The sequence below is a fragment of the Genypterus blacodes genome, unplaced genomic scaffold (genome assembly GCF_046128005.1).
Source record: "Genypterus blacodes isolate CSIRO-AG114 ecotype Tasmania unplaced genomic scaffold, CSIRO-AGI_Gbla_v1 ptg000199l_1, whole genome shotgun sequence".
Taxonomy (NCBI): domain Eukaryota; kingdom Metazoa; phylum Chordata; class Actinopteri; order Ophidiiformes; family Ophidiidae; genus Genypterus; species Genypterus blacodes.
Window position 1 is genome coordinate 1,156,004 of NW_027466998.1, and position 22,166 is coordinate 1,178,169.

Sequence of the window (22,166 nt, forward strand, 5' to 3'; positions counted from 1 at the left end):
GAAAAAGTGACAGATGTTCCATAATCAACTCAAAACATATTCAAATTACATTTCCAGGTACCTCTACTTGAAATCACATTATAATAGGATTTACTGAAGCAACCATCAACTACAATGAAAAGCATTTTACACTTGGTTTTCGGCATTTACAGCTGCTTTCATTGCTGTTTATCATTGTATATTCACTCCAATGAGAAAACTGTTTAGTTATCAGCAGAGCACATCTTCACATGACATTTTATGGTAGATTCATTCAAAATCACCTTATAATAGGATTCGTGGATTTTCAGGAGGGAACTGAGTTTTCTGGTCGGATACAGATTGGGGTCCAGTCCTAAATGGATGAAAAAGTGACAGATGTTCAATAATCAACTCAAAACATATTCAAATTACATTTCAAGGTACCTCTACTTGAAATCACATTATAATAGGATTTACTGAAGCAACCATCAACTACAATGAAAAGCATTTTACGCTACGTTGTCGGCATTTACAGTTGCCGCATTGCTGTTGATTATTGTATATTCACTCCAATGAGAAAACTGTTTAGTTATCAACAAAGCACATCTTAACATGACATTTTATGGTAGATTCATTCAAAATCACCTTATAATAGCATTTGTGGATTTTCAGGAGGGAACTGAGTTTTCTGGTCAAATACAGATTGGGGTCCAGTCCTAAATGGATGAAAAAGTGACAGATGTTCCATAATCAACTCAAAACATATTCAAATTACATTTCCAGGTACCTCTACTTGAAATCACATTATAATAGGATTTACTGAAGCAACCATCAACTACAATGAAAAGCATTTTACACTTGGTTTTCGGCATTTACAGCTGCTTTCATTGCTGTTTATCATTGTATATTCACTCCAATGAGAAAACTGTTTAGTTATCAGCAGAGCACATCTTCACATGACATTTTATGGTAGATTCATTCAAAATCACCTTATAATAGGATTTGTGGATTTTCAGGAGGGAACTGAGTTTTCTGGTCAGATACAGATTGGGGTCCAGTCCTAAATGGATGAAAAAGTGACAGATGTTCCATAATCAACTCAAAACATATTCAAATTACATTTCAGGGTACCACTACTTGAAATCACATTATAATAGGATTTAATGAAGCAACCATCAACTGCTTGTGTAAAATTACAATGAAAGCATTTTACACTTGGTTTTCGACATTTACAGCTGCCCCATTGCTGTTGATTATTGTATATTCACTCCAATGAGAAAACTGTTTAGTTATCAACAAAGCACATCTTTGCATGACATTTTATGGTAGATTCGTTCATAATCACCTCATAATAGGATTTGTGGATTTTCAGGAGGCTATGACAGACACAGATTGGGGTCCAGTCCTAAATGGATGAAAAAGTGACGGATGTTCCATAATCAACACAAAACATATTCAAATTACATTTCAAGGTACCTCTACTTGAAATCACATTATAATAGGATTTAATGAAGCAACCATCAACTGCTTGTGTAAAATTACAATGAAAGCATTTTACACTTGGTTTTCGACATTTACAGCTGCCCCATTGCTGTTGATTATTGTATATTCACTCCAATGAGAAAACTGTTTAGTTATCAACAAAGCACATCTTTGCATGACATTTTATGGTAGATTCGTTCATAATCACCTCATAATAGGATTTGTGGATTTTCAGGAGGGAACTGAGTTTTCTAGTCGGATACAGATTGGGGTCCAGTCCTAAATGGATGAAGAAGTGACAGATGTTCCATAATCAACACAAAACATATTCAAATTACATTTCCAGGTACCTCTACTTGAAATCACATTATAATAGGATTTACTGAAGCAACCATCAACTACAATGAAAAGCATTTTACGCTTGGTTTTCGGCATTTACAGCTGCTTTCATTGCTGTTTATCATTGTATATTCACTCCAATGAGAAAACGGTTTAGTTATCAGCAGAGCACCTCTTTACATGACATTTTATGGTAGATTCATTCAAAATCACCTTATAATAGGATTTGTGGATTTTCAGGAGGCAACTGAGTTTTCTGGTCAGATACAGATTGGGGTCCAGTCCTAAATGGATGAAAAAGTAACAGATGTTCAATAATCAACTCAAAACATATTCAAATTACATTTCAAGGTACCTCTACTTAAAATCACATTATAATAGGATTTAATGAAGCAACCATCAACTGCTTGTGTAAATAACAATGAAAAGCATATTACGCTAGGTTGTCGGCATTTACAGCTGCCCCATTGCTGTTGATTATTGTATATTCACTCCAATGAGAAAACTGTTTAGTTATGCACAAAGCACACCTTTGCATGACATTTTATGGTAGATTCGTTCATAATCACCTCATAATAGGATTTGTGGATTTTCAGGAGGCTATGACAGACACAGATTGGGGTCCAGTCCTAAATGGATGAAAAAGTGACGGATGTTCAATAATCAAAACAAAACATATTCAAATTACATTTCCAGGTACCTCTACTTGAAATCACATTATAATAGGATTTAATGAAGCAACCATCAACTGCTTGTGTAAAATTACAATGAAAGCATTTTACACTTGGTTTTCGACATTTACAGCTGCCCCATTGCTGTTGATTATTGTATATTCACTCCAATGAGAAAACTGTTTAGTTATCAACAAAGCACATCTTTGCATGACATTTTATGGTAGATTCGTTCATAATCACCTCATAATAGGATTTGTGGATTTTCAGGAGGGAACTGAGTTTTCTAGTCGGATACAGATTGGGGTCCAGTCCTAAATGGATGAAGAAGTGACAGATGTTCCATAATCAACACAAAACATATTCAAATTACATTTCCAGGTACCTCTACTTGAAATCACATTATAATAGGATTTACTGAAGCAACCATCAACTACAATGAAAAGCATTTTACACTTGGTTTTCGGCATTTACAGCTGCTTTCATTGCTGTTTATCATTGTATATTCACTCCAACGAGAAAACTGTTAAGATATCAACAAAGCACATCTTAACATGACATTTTATGGTAGATTCATTCAAAATCACCTTATAATAGCATTTGTGGATTTTCAGGAGGGAACTGAGTTTTCTGGTCAAATACAGATTGGGGTCCAGTCCTAAATGGATGAAAAAGTGACAGATGTTCCATAATCAACTCAAAACATATTCAAATTACATTTCCAGGTACCTCTACTTGAAATCACATTATAATAGGATTTAATGAAGCAACCATCAACTGCTTGTGTAAATTACAATGAAAAGCATATTACGCTAGGTTTTCGGCATTTACAGTTGCCCCATTGCTGTTGATTATTGTATATTCACTCCAATGAGAAAACTGTTTAGATATCAACAAAGCACATCTTAACATGACATTTTATGGTAGATTCATTCAAAATCACCTTATAATAGGATTGGTGGATTTTCAGGAGGGAACTGAGTTTTCTGGTCAAATACAGATTGGGGTCCAGTCCTAAATGGATGAAAAAGTGACAGATGTTCCATAATCAACACAAAACATATTCAAATTACATTTCCAGGTACCTCTACTTGAAATCACATTATAATAGGATTTACTGAAGCAACCATCAACTACAATGAAAAGCATTTTACGCTTGGTTTTCGGCATTTACAGCTGCTTTCATTGCTGTTTATCATTGTATATTCACTCCAATGAGAAAACGGTTTAGTTATCAGCAGAGCACATCTTTACATGACATTTTATGGTAGATTCATTCAAAATCACCTTATAATAGGATTTGTGGATTTTCAGGAGGCAACTGAGTTTTCTGGTCAGATACAGATTGGGGTCCAGTCCTAAATGGATGAAAAAGTAACAGATGTTCAATAATCAACTCAAAACATATTCAAATTACATTTCAAGGTACCTCTACTTGAAATCACATTATAATAGGATTTAATGAAGCAACCATCAACTGCTTGTGTAAAATTACAATGAAAGCATTTTACACTTGGTTTTCGACATTTACAGCTGCCCCATTGCTGTTGATTATTGTATATTCACTCCAATGAGAAAACTGTTTAGTTATCAACAAAGCACATCTTTGCATGACATTTTATGGTAGATTCGTTCATAATCACCTCATAATAGGATTTGTGGATTTTCAGGAGGGAACTGAGTTTTCTAGTCGGATACAGATTGGGGTCCAGTCCTAAATGGATGAAGAAGTGACAGATGTTCCATAATCAACACAAAACATATTCAAATTACATTTCCAGGTACCTCTACTTGAAATCACATTATAATAGGATTTACTGAAGCAACCATCAACTACAATGAAAAGCATTTTACGCTTGGTTTTCGGCATTTACAGCTGCTTTCATTGCTGTTTATCATTGTATATTCACTCCAATGAGAAAACGGTTTAGTTATCAGCAGAGCACATCTTTACATGACATTTTATGGTAGATTCATTCAAAATCACCTTATAATAGGATTTGTGGATTTTCAGGAGGCAACTGAGTTTTCTGGTCAGATACAGATTGGGGTCCAGTCCTAAATGGATGAAAAAGTAACAGATGTTCAATAATCAACTCAAAACATATTCAAATTACATTTCAAGGTACCTCTACTTAAAATCACATTATAATAGGATTTAATGAAGCAACCATCAACTGCTTGTGTAAATAACAATGAAAAGCATATTACGCTAGGTTGTCGGCATTTACAGCTGCCCCATTGCTGTTGATTATTGTATATTCACTCCAATGAGAAAACTGTTTAGTTATGCACAAAGCACACCTTTGCATGACATTTTATGGTAGATTCGTTCATAATCACCTCATAATAGGATTTGTGGATTTTCAGGAGGCTATGACAGACACAGATTGGGGTCCAGTCCTAAATGGATGAAAAAGTGACGGATGTTCAATAATCAAAACAAAACATATTCAAATTACATTTCCAGGTACCTCTACTTGAAATCACATTATAATAGGATTTAATGAAGCAACCATCAACTGCTTGTGTAAAATTACAATGAAAGCATTTTACACTTGGTTTTCGACATTTACAGCTGCCCCATTGCTGTTGATTATTGTATATTCACTCCAATGAGAAAACTGTTTAGTTATCAACAAAGCACATCTTTGCATGACATTTTATGGTAGATTCGTTCATAATCACCTCATAATAGGATTTGTGGATTTTCAGGAGGGAACTGAGTTTTCTAGTCGGATACAGATTGGGGTCCAGTCCTAAATGGATGAAGAAGTGACAGATGTTCCATAGTCAACACAAAACATATTCAAATTACATTTCCAGGTACCTCTACTTGAAATCACATTATAATAGGATTTACTGAAGCAACCATCAACTACAATGAAAAGCATTTTACACTTGGTTTTCGGCATTTACAGCTGCTTTCATTGCTGTTTATCATTGTATATTCACTCCAACGAGAAAACTGTTAAGATATCAACAAAGCACATCTTAACATGACATTTTATGGTAGATTCATTCAAAATCACCTTATAATAGCATTTGTGGATTTTCAGGAGGGAACTGAGTTTTCTGGTCAAATACAGATTGGGGTCCAGTCCTAAATGGATGAAAAAGTGACAGATGTTCCATAATCAACTCAAAACATATTCAAATTACATTTCCAGGTACCTCTACTTGAAATCACATTATAATAGGATTTAATGAAGCAACCATCAACTGCTTGTGTAAATTACAATGAAAAGCATATTACGCTAGGTTTTCGGCATTTACAGTTGCCCCATTGCTGTTGATTATTGTATATTCACTCCAATGAGAAAACTGTTTAGATATCAACAAAGCACATCTTAACATGACATTTTATGGTAGATTCATTCAAAATCACCTTATAATAGGATTGGTGGATTTTCAGGAGGGAACTGAGTTTTCTGGTCAAATACAGATTGGGGTCCAGTCCTAAATGGATGAAAAAGTGACAGATGTTCCATAATCAACACAAAACATATTCAAATTACATTTCCAGGTACCTCTACTTGAAATCACATTATAATAGGATTTACTGAAGCAACCATCAACTACAATGAAAAGCATTTTACGCTTGGTTTTCGGCATTTACAGCTGCTTTCATTGCTGTTTATCATTGTATATTCACTCCAATGAGAAAACTGTTTAGTTATCAGCAGAGCACATCTTTACATGACATTTTATGGTAGATTCATTCAAAATCACCTTATAATAGGATTTGTGGATTTTCAGGAGGCAACTGAGTTTTCTGGTCAGATACAGATTGGGGTCCAGTCCTAAATGGATGAAAGAGTGACAGATGTTCAATAATCAACTCAAAACATATTCAAATTACATTTCAAGGTACCTCTACTTGAAATCACATTATAATAGGATTTAATGAAGCAACCATCAACTGCTTGTGTAAATTACAATGAAAAGCATATTACGCTAGGTTTTCGGCATTTACAGTTGCCCCATTGCTGTTGATTATTGTATATTCACTCCAATGAGAAAACTGTTTAGATATCAACAAAGCACATCTTAACATGACATTTTATGGTAGATTCATTCAAAATCACCTTATAATAGGATTGGTGGATTTTCAGGAGGGAACTGAGTTTTCTGGTCGGATACAGATTGGGGTCCAGTCCTAAATGGATGAAAAAGTGACAGATGTTCCATAATCAACACAAAACATATTCAAATTACATTTCCAGGTACCTCTACTTGAAATCACATTATAATAGGATTTACTGAAGCAACCATCAACTACAATGAAAAGCATTTTACGCTTGGTTTTCGGCATTTACAGCTGCTTTCATTGCTGTTTATCATTGTATATTCACTCCAATGAGAAAACGGTTTAGTTATCAGCAGAGCACCTCTTTACATGACATTTTATGGTAGATTCATTCAAAATCACCTTATAATAGGATTGGTGGATTTTCAGGAGGCAACTGAGTTTTCTGGTCTGATACAGATTGGGGTCCAGTCCTAAATGGATGAAAAAGTGACAGATGTTCAATAATCAACTCAAAACATATTCAAATTACATTTCAAGGTACCTCTACTTGAAATCACATTATAATAGGATTTAATGAAGCAACCATCAACTGCTTGTGTAAATTACAATGAAAAAGCATATTACGCTAGGTTTTCGGCATTTACAGTTGCCCCATTGCTGTTGATTATTGTATATTCACTCCAATGAGAAAACTGTTCAGTTATCAACAAAGCACATCTTAACATGACATTTTATGGTAGATTCATTCAAAATCACCTTATAATAGGATTGGTGGATTTTCAGGAGGGAACTGAGTTTTCTGGTCGGATACAGATTGGGGTCCAGTCCTAAATGGATGAAAGAGTGACAGATGTTCAATAATCAACTCAAAACATATTCAAATTACATTTCAAGGTACCTCTACTTGAAATCACATCATAATAGGATTTAATGAAGCAACCATCAACTGCTTGTGTAAATTACAATGAAAAGCTTATTACGCTAGGTTTTCGGCATTTACAGTTGCCCCATTGCTGTTGATTATTGTATATTCACTCCAATGAGAAAACTGTTTAGATATCAACAAAGCACATCTTAACATGACATTTTATAATAGATTCATTCAAAATCACCTTACAATAGGATTGGTGGATTTTCAGGAGGGAACTGAGTTTTCTGGTCAAATACAGATTGGGGTCCAGTCCTAAATGGATGAAAAAGTGACAGATGTTCCATAATCAACACAAAACATATTCAAATTACATTTCCAGGTACCTCTACTTGAAATCACATTATAATAGGATTTACTGAAGCAACCATCAACTACAATGAAAAGCATTTTACGCTTGGTTTTCGGCATTTACAGCTGCTTTCATTGCTGTTTATCATTGTATATTCACTCCAATGAGAAAACGGTTTAGTTATCAGCAGAGCACATCTTTACATGACATTTTATGGTAGATTCATTCAAAATCACCTTATAATAGGATTTGTGGATTTTCAGGAGGCAACTGAGTTTTCTGGTCAGATACAGATTGGGGTCCAGTCCTAAATGGATGAAAAAGTAACAGATGTTCAATAATCAACTCAAAACATATTCAAATTACATTTCAAGGTACCTCTACTTAAAATCACATTATAATAGGATTTAATGAAGCAACCATCAACTGCTTGTGTAAATAACAATGAAAAGCATATTACGCTAGGTTGTCGGCATTTACAGCTGCCCCATTGCTGTTGATTATTGTATATTCACTCCAATGAGAAAACTGTTTAGTTATCAACAAAGCACATCTTTGCATGACATTTTATGGTAGATTCATTCATAATCACCTCATAATAGGATTTGTGGATTTTCAGGAGGGAACTGAGTTTTCTAGTCGGATACAGATTGGGGTCCAGTCCTAAATGGATGAAGAAGTGACAGATGTTCCATAATCAACACAAAACATATTCAAATTACATTTCCAGGTACCTCTACTTGAAATCACATTATAATAGGATTTACTGAAGCAACCATCAACTACAATGAAAAGCATTTTACACTTGGTTTTCGGCATTTACAGCTGCTTTCATTGCTGTTTATCATTGTATATTCACTCCAACGAGAAAACTGTTAAGATATCAACAAAGCACATCTTAACATGACATTTTATGGTAGATTCATTCAAAATCACCTTATAATAGCATTTGTGGATTTTCAGGAGGGAACTGAGTTTTCTGGTCAAATACAGATTGGGGTCCAGTCCTAAATGGATAAAAAAGTGACAGATGTTCCATAATCAACTCAAAACATATTCAAATTCCATTTCCAGGTACCTCTACTTGAAATCACATTATAATAGGATTTAATGAAGCAACCATCAACTGCTTGTGTAAATTACAATGAAAAGCATATTACGCTAGGTTTTCGGCATTTACAGTTGCCCCATTGCTGTTGATTATTGTATATTCACTCCAATGAGAAAACTGTTTAGTTATCAGCAGAGCACATCTTTACATGACATTTTATGGTAGATTCATTCAAAATCACCTTATAATAGGATTTGTGGATTTTCAGGAGGCAACTGAGTTTTCTGGTCAGATACAGATTGGGGTCCAGTCCTAAATGGATGAAAAAGTAACAGATGTTCAATAATCAACTCAAAATTAATTCAAATTACATTTCAAGGTACCTCTACTTGAAATCACATTATAATAGGATTTAATGAAGCAACCATCAACTGCTTGTGTAAATTACAATGAAAAGCATTTTACGCTTGGTCTTCGGCATTTACAGCTGCTTTCATTGCTGTTTATCATTGTATATTCACTCCAATGAGAAAACTGTTTAGTTATCAGCAGAGCACATCTTTACATGACATTTTATGGTAGATTCATTCAAAATCACCTTATAATAGGATTTGTGGATTTTCAGGAGGCAACTGAGTTTTCTGGTCAGATACAGATTGGGGTCCAGTCCTAAATGGATGAAAGAGTGACAGATGTTCCATAATCAACTCAAAACATATTAAAAATTCCATTTCAAGGTACCTCTACTTGAAATCACATTATAATAGGATTTAATGAAGCAACCATCAACTGCTTGTGTAAATTACAATGAAAAGCATATTACGCTAGGTTTTCGGCATTTACAGTTGCCCCATTGCTGTTGATTATTGTATATTCACTCCAATGAGAAAACTGTTTAGATATCAACAAAGCACATCTTAACATGACATTTTATGGTAGATTCATTCAAAATCACCTTACAATAGGATTGGTGGATTTTCAGGAGGGAACTGAGTTTTCTGGTCAAATACAGATTGGGGTCCAGTCCTAAATGGATGAAAAAGTGACAGATGTTCCATAATCAACACAAAACATATTCAAATTACATTTCCAGGTACCTCTACTTGAAATCACATTATAATAGGATTTACTGAAGCAACCATCAACTACAATGAAAAGCATTTTACGCTTCGTTTTCGGCATTTACAGCTGCTTTCATTGCTGTTTATCATTGTATATTCACTCCAATGAGAAAACGGTTAAGTTATCAGCAGAGCACATCTTTACATGACATTTTATGGTAGATTCATTCAAAATCACCTTATAATAGGATTTGTGGATTTTCAGGAGGCAACTGAGTTTTCTGGTCAGATACAGATTGGGGTCCAGTCCTAAATGGATGAAAAAGTAACAGATGTTCAATAATCAACTCAAAACATATTCAAATTACATTTCAAGGTACCTCTACTTAAAATCACATTATAATAGGATTTAATGAAGCAACCATCAACCGCTTGTGTAAATTACAATGAAAAGCATATTACGCTAGGTTTTCGGCATTTACAGTTGCCCCATTGCTGTTGATTATTGTATATTCACTCCAATGAGAAAACTGTTTAGTTATCAGCAGAGCACATCTTTACATGACATTTAATGGTAGATTCATTCAAAATCACCTTATATTAGGATTTGTGGATTTTCAGGAGGCAACTGAGTTTTCTGGTCGGATACAGATTGGGGTCCAGTCCTAAATGGATGAAAAAGTGACAGATGTTCAATAATCAACTCAAAACATATTCAAATTACATTTCAAGGTACCTCTACTTGAAATCACATTATAATAGGATTTAATGAAGCAACCATCAACTGCTTGTGTAAATTACAATGAAAAGCATATTACGCTAGGTTTTCGGCATTTACAGTTGCCCCATTGCTGTTGATTATTGTATATTCACTCCAATGAGAAAACTGTTTAGATATCAACAAAGCACATCTTAACATGACATTTAATGGTAGATTCATTCAAAATCACCTTATAATAGGATTAGTGGATTTTCAGGAGGGAACTGAGTTTTCTGGTCGGATACAGATTGGGGTCCAGTCCTAAATGGATGAAAAAGTGACAGATGTTCCATAATCAACACAAAACATATTCAAATTACATTTCCAGGTACCTCTACTTGAAATCACATTATAATAGGATTTACTGAAGCAACCATCAACTACAATGAAAAGCATTTTACGCTTGGTTTTCGGCATTTACAGCTGCTTTCATTGCTGTTTATCATTGTATATTCACTCCAATGAGAAAACGGTTTAGTTATCAGCAGAGCACCACTTTACATGACATTTTATGGTAGATTCATTCAAAATCACCTTATAATAGGATTGGTGGATTTTCAGGAGGCAACTGAGTTTTCTGGTCTGATACAGATTGGGGTCCAGTCCTAAATGGATGAAAAAGTGACAGATGTTCAATAATCAACTCAAAACATATTCAAATTACATTTCAAGGTACCTCTACTTGAAATCACATCATAATAGGATTTAATGAAGCAACCATCAACTGCTTGTGTAAATTACAATGAAAAGCTTATTACGCTAGGTTTTCGGCATTTACAGTTGCCCCATTGTTGTTGATTATTGTATATTCACTCCAATGAGAAAACTGTTTAGATATCAACAAAGCACATCTTAACATGACATTTTATGGTAGATTCATTCAAAATCACCTTACAATAGGATTGGTGGATTTTCAGGAGGGAACTGAGTTTTCTGGTCAAATACAGATTGGGGTCCAGTCCTAAATGGATGAAAAAGTGACAGATGTTCCATAATCAACACAAAACATATTCAAATTACATTTCCAGGTACCTCTACTTGAAATCACATTATAATAGGATTTACTGAAGCAACCATCAACTACAATGAAAAGCATTTTACGCTTGGTTTTCGGCATTTACAGCTGCTTTCATTGCTGTTTATCATTGTATATTCACTCCAATGAGAAAACGGTTTAGTTATCAGCAGAGCACCTCTTTACATGACATTTTATGGTAGATTCATTCAAAATCACCTTATAATAGGATTTGTGGATTTTCAGGAGGCAACTGAGTTTTCTGGTCAGATACAGATTGGGGTCCAGTCCTAAATGGATGAAAAAGTAACAGATGTTCAATAATCAACTCAAAACATATTCAAATTACATTTCAAGGTACCTCTACTCAAAATCACATTATAATAGGATTTAATGAAGCAACCATCAACCGCTTGTGTAAATTACAATGAAAAGCATATTACGCTAGGTTTTCGGCATTTACAGTTGCCCCATTGCTGTTGATTATTGTATATTCACTCCAATGAGAAAACTGTTTAGTTATCAACAAAGCACATCTTAACATGACATTTTATGGTAGATTCATTCAAAATCACCTTATATTAGGATTTGTGGATTTTCAGGAGAGAACTGAGTTTTCTGGTCGGATACAGATTGGGGTCCAGTCCTAAATGGATGAAAAAGTGACAGATGTTCAATAATCAACTCAAAACATATTCAAATTACATTTCAAGGCACCTCTGCTTGAAATCACATTATAATAGGATTTAATGAAGCAACCATCAACCGCTTGTGTAAATTACAATGAAAAGCATATTACGCTAGGTTTTCGGCATTTACAGTTGCCCCATTGCTGTTGATTATTGTATATTCACTCCAATGAGAAAACTGTTTAGTTATCAGCAGAGCACATCTTTACATGACATTTTATGGTAGATTCATTCAAAATCACCTTATATTAGGATTTGTGGATTTTCAGGAGGCAACTGAGTTTTCTGGTCAGATACAGATTGGGGTCCAGTCCTAAATGGATGAAAAAGTGACAGATGTTCAATAATCAACTCAAAACATATTCAAATTACATTTCAAGGTACCTCTACTTGAAATCACATTATAATAGGATTTAATGAAGCAACCATCAACTGCTTGTGTAAATTACAATGAAAAGCATATTACGCTAGGTTTTCGGCATTTACAGTTGCCCCATTGCTGTTGATTATTGTATATTCACTCCAATGAGAAAACTGTTTAGATATCAACAAAGCACATCTTAACATGACATTTTATGGTAGATTCATTCAAAATCACCTTATAATAGGATTGGTGGATTTTCAGGAGGGAACTGAGTTTTCTGGTCGGATACAGATTCGGGTCCAGTCCTAAATGGATGAAAAAGTGACAAGGTGTTCCATAATCAACACAAAACATATTCAAATTACATTTCCAGGTACCTCTACTTGAAATCACATTATAATAGGATTTACTGAAGCAACCATCAACTACAATGAAAAGCATTTTACGCTTGGTTTTCGGCATTTACAGCTGCTTTCATTGCTGTTTATCATTGTATATTCACTCCAATGAGAAAACGGTTTAGTTATCAGCAGAGCACCTCTTTACATGACATTTTATGGTAGATTCATTCAAAATCACCTTATAATAGGATTTGTGGATTTTCAGGAGGCAACTGAGTTTTCTGGTCAGATACAGATTGGGGTCCAGTCCTAAATGGATGAAAAAGTAACAGATGTTCAATAATCAACTCAAAACATATTCAAATTACATTTCAAGGTACCTCTACTTAAAATCACATTATAATAGGATTTAATGAAGCAACCATCAACTGCTTGTGTAAATTACAATGAAAAGCATATTACGCTAGGTTTTCGGCATTTACAGTTGCCCCATTGCTGTTGATTATTGTATATTCACTCCAATGAGAAAACTGTTTAGTTATCAACAAAGCACATCTTAACATGACATTTTATGGTAGATTCATTCAAAATCACCTTATAATAGGATTGGTGGATTTTCAGGAGGGAACTGAGTTTTCTGGTCGGATACAGATTGGGGTCCAGTCCTAAATGGATGAAAAAGTGACAGATGTTCAATAATCAACTCAAAACATATTCAAATTACATTTCAAGGTACCCCTGCTTGAAATCACATTATAATAGGATTTAATAAAGCAACCATCAACCGCTTGTGTAAATTACAATGAAAAGCATATTACGCTAGGTTTTCGGGCATTTACAGTTGCCCCATTGCTGTTGATAATTGTATATTCACTCCAATGAGAAAACGGTTTAGTTATCAGCAGAGCACCTCTTTACATGACATTTTATGATAGATTCATTCAAAATCACCTTATAATAGGATTGGTGGATTTTCAGGAGGCAACTGAGTTTTCTGGTCAGATACAGATTGGGGTCCAGTCCTTAATGGATGAAAAAGTAACAGTGGTTCAATAATCAACTCAAAACATATTCAAATTACATTTCAAGGTACCTCTACTTGAAATCACATTATAATAGGATTTAATGAAGCAACCATCAACTGCTTGTGTAAATTACAATGAAAAGCATTTTACGCTTGGTTTTCGGCATTTACAGCTGCTTTCATTGCTGTTTATCATTGTATATTCACTCCAATGAGAAAACGGTTTAGTTATCAGCAGAGCACATCTTTACATGACATTTTATGGTAGATTCATTCAAAATCACCTTATAATAGGATTGGTGGATTTTCAGGAGGCAACTGAGTTATCAGGTCAGATACAGATTGGGGTCCAGTCCTAAATGGATGAAAAAGTAACAGATGTTCAATAATCAACTCAAAACATATTCAAATTACATTTCCAGGTACCTCTACTTGAAATCACATTATAATAGGATTTACTGAAGCAACCATCAACTACAATGAAAAGCATTTTACGCTTGGTTTTTGGCATTTACAGCTGCTTTCATTGCTGTTTATCATTGTATATTCACTCCAATGAGAAAACGGTTTAGTTATCAGCAGAGCACCTCTTTACATGACATTTTATGGTAGATTCATTCAAAATCACCTTATAATAGGATTGGTGGATTTTCAGGAGGCAACTGAGTTTTCTGGTCTGATACAGATTGGGGTCCAGTCCTAAATGGATGAAAAAGTGACAGATGTTCAATAATCAACTCAAAACATATTCAAATTACATTTCAAGGTACCTCTACTTGAAATCACATTATAATAGGATTTAATGAAGCAACCATCAACTGCTTGTGTAAATTACAATGAAAAGCATATTACGCTAGGTTTTCGGCATTTACAGTTGCCCCATTGCTGTTGATTATTGTATATTCACTCCAATGAGAAAACTGTTTAGTTATCAACAAAGCACATCTTAACATGACATTTTATGGTAGATTCATTCAAAATCACCTTATAATAGGATTGGTGGATTTTCAGGAGGGAACTGAGTTTTCTGGTCGGATACAGATTGGGGTCCAGTCCTAAATGGATGAAAAAGTGACAGATGTTCAATAATCAACTCAAAACATATTCAAATTACATTTCAAGGTACCTCTACTTGAAATCACATCATAATAGGATTTAATGAAGCAACCATCAACTGCTTGTGTAAACTACAATGAAAAGCTTATTACGCTAGGTTTTCGGCATTTACAGTTGCCCCATTGCTGTTGATTATTGTATATTCACTCCAATGAGAAAACTGTTTAGATATCAACAAAGCACATCTTAACATGACATTTTATGGTAGATTCATTCAAAATCACCTTACAATAGGATTGGTGGATTTTCAGGAGGGAACTGAGTTTTCTGGTCAAATACAGATTGGGGTCCAGTCCTAAATGGATGAAAAAGTGACAGATGTTCCATAATCAACACAAAACATATTCAAATTACATTTCCAGGTACCTCTACTTGAAATCACATTATAATAGGATTTACTGAAGCAACCATCAACTACAATGAAAAGCATTTTACGCTTGGTTTTCGGCATTTACAGCTGCTTTCATTGCTGTTTATCATTGTATATTCACTCCAATGAGAAAACGGTTTAGTTATCAACAAAGCACATCTTTACATGACATTTTATGGTAGATTCATTCAAAATCACCTTATAATAGGATTTGTGGATTTTCAGGAGGCAACTGAGTTTTCTGGTCAGATACAGATTGGGGTCCAGTCCTAAATGGATGAAAAAGTAACAGTGGTTCAATAATCAACTCAAAACATATTCAAATTACATTTCAAGGTACCTCTACTTGAAATCACATTATAATAGGATTTAATGAAGCAACCATCAACTGCTTGTGTAAATTACAATGAAAAGCATTTTACGCTTGGTTTTCGGCATTTACAGCTGCTTTCATTGCTGTTTATCATTGTATATTCACTCCAATGAGAAAACGGTTTAGTTATCAGCAGAGCACATCTTTACATGACATTTTATGGTAGATTCATTCAAAATCACCTTATAATAGGATTTGTGGATTTTCAGGAGGCAACTGAGTTATCAGGTCAGATACAGATTGGGGTCCAGTCGTAAATGGATGAAAAAGTAACAGATGTTCAATAATCAACTCAAAACATATTCAAATTACATTTCAAGGTACCTCTACTTAAAATCACATTATAATAGGATTTAATGAAGCAACCATCAACTGCTTGTGTAAATTACAATGAAAAGCATATTACGCTAGGTTTTCGGCATTTACAGTTGCCCCATTGCTGTTGATTATTGTATATTCACTCCAATGAGAAAACTGTTTAGTTATCAACAAAGCACATCTTAACATGACATTTTATGGTAGATTCATTCAAAATCACCTTATATTAGGATTTGTGGATTTTCAGGAGGCAACTGAGTTTTCTGGTCAGATACAGATTGGGGTCCAGTCCTAAATGGATGAAAAAGTGACAGATGTTCAATAATCAACTCAAAACATATTCAAATTACATTTCAAGGTACCTCTACTTGAAATCACATTATAATAGGATTTAATGAAGCAACCATCAACTGCTTGTGTAAATTACAATGAAAAGCATATTACGCTAGGTTTTCGGCATTTACAGTTGCCCCATTGCTGTTGATTATTGTATATTCACTCCAATGAGAAAACTGTTTAGATATCAACAAAGCACATCTTAACATGACATTTTATGGTAGATTCATTCAAAATCACCTTATAATAGGATTGGTGGATTTTTAGGAGGGAACTGAGTTTTCTGGTCGGATACAGATTGGGGTCCAGTCCTAAATGGATGAAAAAGTGACAGATGTTCCATAATCAACACAAAACATATTCAAATTACATTTCCAGGTACCTCTACTTGAAATCACATTATAATAGGATTTACTGAAGCAACCATCAACTACAATGAAAAGCATTTTACGCTTGGTTTTTGGCATTTACAGCTGCTTTCATTGCTGTTTATCATTGTATATTCACTCCAATGAGAAAACGGTTTAGTTATCAGCAGAGCACCTCTTTACATGACATTTTATGGTAGATTCATTCAAAATCACCTTATAATAGGATTGGTGGATTTTCAGGAGGCAACTGAGTTTTCTGGTCTGATACAGATTGGGGTCCAGTCCTAAATGGATGAAAAAGTGACAGATGTTCAATAATCAACTCAAAACATATTCAAATTACATTTCAAGGTACCTCTACTTGAAATCACATTATAATAGGATTTAATGAAGCAACCATCAACTGCTTGTGTAAATTACAATGAAAAGCATATTACGCTAGGTTTTCGGCATTTACAGTTGCCCCATTGCTGTTGATTATTGTATATTCACTCCAATGAGAAAACTGTTTAGTTATCAACAAAGCACATCTTAACATGACATTTTATGGTAGATTCATTCAAAATCACCTTATAATAGGATTGGTGGATTTTCAGGAGGGAACTGAGTTTTCTGGTCGGATACAGATTGGGGTCCAGTCCTAAATGGATGAAAGAGTGACAGATGTTCAATAATCAACTCAAAACATATTCAAATTACATTTCAAGGTACCTCTACTTGAAATCACATCATAATAGGATTTAATGAAGCAACCATCAACTGCTTGTGTAAATTACAATGAAAAGCATATTACGCTAGGTTTTCGGCATTTACAGTTGCCCCATTGCTGTTGATTATTGTATATTCACTCCAATGAGAAAACTGTTTAGATATCAACAAAGCACATCTTAACATGACATTTTATGGTAGATTCATTCAAAATCACCTTATAATAGGATTGGTGGATTTTCAGGAGGGAACTGAGTTTTCTGGTCAAATACAGATTGGGGTCCAGTCCTAAATGGATGAAAAAGTGACAGATGTTCCATAATCAACACAAAACATATTCAAATTACATTTCCAGGTACCTCTACTTGAAATCACATTATAATAGGATTTACTGAAGCAACCATCAACTACAATGAAAAGCATTTTACGCTTGGTTTTCGGCATTTACAGCTGCTTTCATTGCTGTTTATCATTGTATATTCACTCCAATGAGAAAACGGTTAAGTTATCAGCAGAGCACCTCTTTACATGACATTTTATGGTAGATTCATTCAAAATCACCTTATAATAGGATTTGTGGATTTTCAGGAGGCAACTGAGTTTTCTGGTCAGATACAGATTGGGGTCCAGTCCTAAATGGATGAAAAAGTAACAGATGTTCAATAATCAACTCAAAACATATTCAAATTACATTTCAAGGTACCTCTACTTAAAATCACATTATAATAGGATTTAATGAAGCAACCATCAACTGCTTGTGTAAATTACAATGAAAAGCATATTACGCTAGGTTTTCGGCATTTACAGTTGCCCCATTGCTGTTGATTATTGTATATTCACTCCAATGAGAAAACTGTTTAGTTATCAACAAAGCACATCTTAACATGACATTTTATGGTAGATTCATTCAAAATCACCTTATAATAGGATTGGTGGATTTTCAGGAGGGAACTGAGTTTTCTGGTCAGATACAGATTGGGGTCCAGTCCTAAATGGATGAAAAAGTGACAGATGTTCAATAATCAACTCAAAACATATTCAAATTACATTTCAAGGTACCCCTGCTTGAAATCACATTATAATAGGATTTAATAAAGCAACCATCAACCGCTTGTGTAAATTACAATGAAAAGCATATTACGCTAGGTTTTCGGCATTTACAGTTGCCCCATTGCTGTTGATTATTGTATATTCACTCCAATGAGAAAACTGTTTAGATATCAACAAAGCACATCTTAACATGACATTTTATGGTAGATTCATTCAAATTCACCTTACAATAGGATTGGTGGATTTTCAGGAGGGAACTGAGTTTTCTGGTCAAATACAGATTGGGGTCCAGTCCTAAATGGATGAAAAAGTGACAGATGTTCCATAATCAACACAAAACATATTCAAATTACATTTCCAGGTACCTCTACTTGAAATCACATTATAATAGGATTTACTGAAGCAACCATCAACTACAATGAAAAGCATTTTACGCTTGGTTTTCGGCATTTACAGCTGCTTTCATTGCTGTTTATCATTGTATATTCACTCCAATGAGAAAACGGTTTAGTTATCAGCAGAGCACATCTTTACATGACATTTTATGGTAGATTCATTCAAAATCACCTTATAATAGGATTTGTGGATTTTCAGGAGGCAACTGAGTTTTCTGGTCGGATACAGATTGGGGTCCAGTCCTAAATGGATGAAAAAGTGACAGATGTTCAATAATCAACTCAAAACATATTCAAATTACATTTCAAGGTACCCCTGCTTGAAATCACATTATAATAGGATTTAATAAAGCAACCATCAACCGCTTGTGTAAATTACAATGAAAAGCATATTACGCTAGGTTTTCGGCATTTACAGTTGCCCCATTGCTGTTGATAATTGTATATTCACTCCAATGAGAAAACGGTTTAGTTATCAGCAGAGCACCTCTTTACATGACATTTTATGATAGATTCATTCAAAATCACCTTATAATAGGATTGGTGGATTTTCAGGAGGCAACTGAGTTTTCTGGTCAGATACAGATTGGGGTCCAGTCCTAAATGGATGAAAAAGTAACAGTGGTTCAATAATCAACTCAAAACATATTCAAATTACATTTCAAGGTACCTCTACTTGAAATCACATTATAATAGGATTTAATGAAGCAACCATCAACTGCTTGTGTAAATTACAATGAAAAGCATTTTACGCTTGGTTTTCGGCATTTACAGCTGCTTTCATTGCTGTTTATCATTGTATATTCACTCCAATGAGAAAACTGTTTAGATATCAACAAAGCACATCTTAACATGACATTTTATGGTAGATTCATTCAAAATCACCTTATAATAGGATTGGTGGATTTTCAGGAGGGAACTGAGTTTTCTGGTCGGATACAGATTGGGGTCCAGTCCTAAATGGATGAAAAAGTGACAGATGTTCCATAATCAACACAAAACATATTCAAATTACATTTCCAGGTACCTCTACTTGAAATCACATTATAATAGGATTTACTGAAGCAACCATCAACTACAATGAAAAGCATTTTACGCTTGGTTTTTGGCATTTACAGCTGCTTTCATTGCTGTTTATCATTGTATATTCACTCCAATGAGAAAACGGTTTAGTTATCAGCAGAGCACCTCTTTCCATGACATTTTATGGTAGATTCATTCAAAATCACCTTATAATAGGATTGGTGGATTTTCAGGAGGCAACTGAGTTTTCTGGTCTGATACAGATTGGGGTCCAGTCCTAAATGGATGAAAAAGTGACAGATGTTCAATAATCAACTCAAAACATATTCAAATTACATTTCAAGGTACCTCTACTTGAAATCACATTATAATAGGATTTAATGAAGCAACCATCAACTGCTTGTGTAAATTACAATGAAAAGCATATTACGCTAGGTTTTCGGCATTTACAGTTGCCCCATTGCTGTTGATTATTGTATATTCACTCCAATGAGAAAACTGTTTAGTTATCAACAAAGCACATCTTAACATGACATTTTATGGTAGATTCATTCAAAATCACCTTATAATAGGATTGGTGGATTTTCAGGAGGGAACTGAGTTTTCTGGTCGGATACAGATTGGGGTCCAGTCCTAAATGGATGAAAGAGTGACAGATGTTCAATAATCAACTCAAAACATATTCAAATTACATTTCAAGGTACCTCTACTTGAAATCACATCATAATAGGATTTAATGAAGCAACCATCAACTGCTTGTGTAAATTACAATGAAAAGCATATTACGCTAGGTTTTCGGCATTTACAGTTGCCCCATTGCTGTTGATTATTGTATATTCACTCCAATGAGAAAACTGTTTAGATATCAACAAAGCACATCTTAACATGACATTTTATGGTAGATTCATTCAAAATCACCTTATAATAGGATTGGTGGATTTTCAGGAGGGAACTGAGTTTTCTGGTCAAATACAGATTGGGGTCCAGTCCTAAATGGATGAAAAAGTGACAGATGTTCCATAATCAACACAAAACATATTCAAATTACATTTCCAGGTACCTCTACTTGAAATCACATTATAATAGGATTTACTGAAGCAACCATCAACTACAATGAAAAGCATTTTACGCTTGGTTTTCGGCATTTACAGCTGCTTTCATTGCTGTTTATCATTGTATATTCACTCCAATGAGAAAACGGTTTAGTTATCAGCAGAGCACCTCTTTACATGACATTTTATGGTAGATTCATTCAAAATCACCTTATAATAGGATTTGTGGATTTTCAGGAGGCAACTGAGTTTTCTGGTCAGATACAGATTGGGGTCCAGTCCTAAATGGATGAAAAAGTAACAGATGTTCAATAATCAACTCAAAACATATTCAAATTACATTTCAAGGTACCTCTACTTAAAATCACATTATAATAGGATTTAATGAAGCAACCATCAACTGCTTGTGTAAATTACAATGAAAAGCATATTACGCTAGGTTTTCGGCATTTACAGTTGCCCCATTGCTGTTGATTATTGTATATTCACTCCAATGAGAAAACTGTTTAGTTATCAACAAAGCACATCTTAACATGACATTTTATGGTAGATTCATTCAAAATCACCTTATAATAGGATTGGTGGATTTTCAGGAGGGAACTGAGTTTTCTGGTCGGATACAGATTGGGGTCCAGTCCTAAATGGATGAAAAAGTGACAGATGTTCAATAATCAACTCAAAACATATTCAAATTACATTTCAAGGTACCCCTGCTTGAAATCACATTATAATAGGATTTAATAAAGCAACCATCAACCGCTTGTGTAAATTACAATGAAAAGCATTTTACGCTTGGTTTTCGGCATTTACAGTTGCCCCATTGCTGTTGATTATTGTATATTCACTCCAATGAGAAAACTGTTTAGATATCAACAAAGCACATCTTAACATGACATTTTATGGTAGATTCATTCAAAATCACCTTACAATAGGATTGGTGGATTTTCAGGAGGGAACTGAGTTTTCTGGTCAAATACAGATTGGGGTCCAGTCCTAAATGGATGAAAAAGTAACAGTGGTTCAATAATCAACTCAAAACATAT